The sequence below is a fragment of the Loxodonta africana genome, unplaced genomic scaffold (genome assembly GCF_030014295.1).
Source record: "Loxodonta africana isolate mLoxAfr1 unplaced genomic scaffold, mLoxAfr1.hap2 scaffold_97, whole genome shotgun sequence".
Taxonomy (NCBI): domain Eukaryota; kingdom Metazoa; phylum Chordata; class Mammalia; order Proboscidea; family Elephantidae; genus Loxodonta; species Loxodonta africana.
In genome coordinates this window covers 611,105-613,808 of record NW_026975671.1, presented here as the reverse complement: position 1 = coordinate 613,808, position 2,704 = coordinate 611,105, and positions in this window count along the sequence as shown.

The following is a 2,704-nucleotide window of genomic DNA, read 5'->3' as shown; positions in this document are numbered from 1 at the left end:
AAATTTAAATTTAGATGGACAGAAGTTATGGAATTGAAGCACAGTGTCTAAAGAATGAAGACAAATGAACCAGGCCTCCGAAAAATATGGGGTGCCATTAAGGACACCACCGAATGGGTTATGGGAATAACATAAGGAGAGGAGTGAGAAGAGGGAAGGAGGGAGTGATAATAGGAGAGAAGGAGGGAGGAAGTAAGGAATTAAAAGGAATAATTTCTATAATGTTCAGAAATGTATTTTAAAAAATAACCTGCACATCTAGGCAGCTTCTGTATTTCCCAGGAGGTAAAATGCAGGGATCTACAAATAAATATAATAAAAATGCTAAAAGCTAAATACAAGCTGAAAATCTCTAAAGCAGCAAGAAAAAAATACATCATTGACAACAGAAACACAGCAAGATTAAAAGGTGATCTCTAAGCAGAAAGACATGAGGCTAGAAGGCAGAGGGACAGTATCTGTCAAGTTATCAAAGGAAGCAAAAATGTCAGCCAAGGACCTTTTATGCGGTAAAGCTATAATTAAAAAAAATTATTGCCAATTAAAAAATTTCCAATTAAAGAAAGATGGAGAGAATTGGTCTCCAGCTCATCTCTCACGAGAAAGACTAAAAGAGTAACTCAATACAAAGATCTGTTTAAAAACGCATATTTTAAAAGTGCATGTGCTACCTTCTTTATCCTCTTCTTTTAAAACAAATCATATGAAATGATATGCATTGTTGAACCTATGCTATATACAAAATTAATACATGTGTAATATATGGACGAAGGTAGTGCAAAGGAAGTGAGTGGGGAAAAGATTATAACTGCTAAAAAATGAGAATAGATATTGAAGTATAATTATATGCGCATATTTATAACAATATCAATACATGTATGTACACACATGTAATATACATATGTATGAATAAATTATATATAATAAGTAGAATTAAGATATAAAACCATTTTGTTGTAGTTCCTCTGAAATGACTCTTCTGATTCCTATATTATTTAAGGAAAACTGTACAAAACCATTATCATCCACATGGTATCAGACTTGCATTATGTTCAGATGTAATGGGTGACAATAACAACATACCCAAAAGATGGACAACTGCATAGTACTAAAACTAAATTAGTATTAAAGTACAATGAATGTTTTCTAACCTTAAGGTGTTAACATAATTTGAAGGGAACCCATAAAGAAGGAAAATGAAAAAATGCAGAAAAAGTTACAAAATTAAAAACTTGCACTGCAATAAAGAGAGTAAAACACCAAGAAAGGAAGCAAAGTAAAGGTCTTCCAAAAGCAACACCTTGGAGAACACTTTCTATCTCATTCTATGAGTCTAACATTACATTGTTATCAAAGCTAGAAAAATACACCAGTAGGGAAACAACAAAACAACTACAGAGAAATACGTTTTATGGATATGCCTACAAAAATCCTGAACAGAATGCTAGCAAAATCCAGCAGATAATTACAGGATTATATTCCACGTTCAAACAGAAGGTATTCCCATCACACAAGTTGGCTGAATATATAAAAGTTCATACGCGTAGTACAGCACATTGAGAGAACGAAGAGCAAATTTACATCACCGCAGTGTAGAAGCAAACTGGACCCAACCCAACAGCTTTTCGTGATGAAAATCCTCGAACTAGAATTAGAAGGATACTTAACATCAAAAGGAAATTTATTAAAAACCCCAAACTAGCATCGCATTCAATAGAGAAATACTAGGAGCACCCCACTAGCACCAAGAACAAAAGTAGGATGCCTGCTTTTGCCATTTGTATTCAACTGTACGCCCAGAGCTCTAGCCAGAGAAATTCAGCAAGATAGAGATGGCATCAAATCAGAAGTGAAAAAGCAAAACTATCTCCTCCCACATATAACATAAACTTATGATAAAAAAATTCTATAAAATCCACAAAAAAGAAAAACAACAAAAACCATCAGAGACAGTAAATAGGTTAAAATTGTAGGACACAATATCAAAATGAGCTAAGTCCAGTGTATTTCTCTGCACCAGAAATATACATTCTGAAAGGAAATCATTAAAACATTCGCACTTAAAACTGATTCAAAGTTTAGTACAAAGTAACTTTATATCTACATAAGCATAAAACAAACTGGTCACTAATTTACTAGCAATGTCTTTCTATATAGTCTTGGGCTTTTCTTTGTGGATCAGTTTTTGATTAGCAGCTCAACCTCCACTTACTTGACTTTTCTCACTTTTGTGCATAATGTGGTACTGCAGTTCCCGTTGGTTATTTACACAGACTCACACAAGGGTACTCCCTGTGTTTGTATCATGGCAAAGAGCATTGCTGGCCCTCCTGGCTAGAGTTACTGGATCAGCAGACATGGATGTACAAGATGGTTCTCTCAAAATGGATCAAAGTTCTGTTGTCTATAACATCACCCATCCATGCCCAGGAACGGCTTATGTAGGGTTCAGTTGCATATGGGGTGAATGTAGCAGAGTTAGACTCAACAGCCCACCCCCAGCTCTTGTGTATTAGAATGAAACAGTAGATTGCCCCAAGAGACCTGCAGAGATAAGGAGTTTCCTTTTAGAAGGATTTGTGCTAATTCTTTAAATGTTTGGTAGAAACCCTCTGTGAAGCCATATGGTCATGGGCTTTTCTTTGTGGATCAGTTTTTGATTAGTGACTCAATCTCCACTTTTCATGTTGTTATCAATAGATGG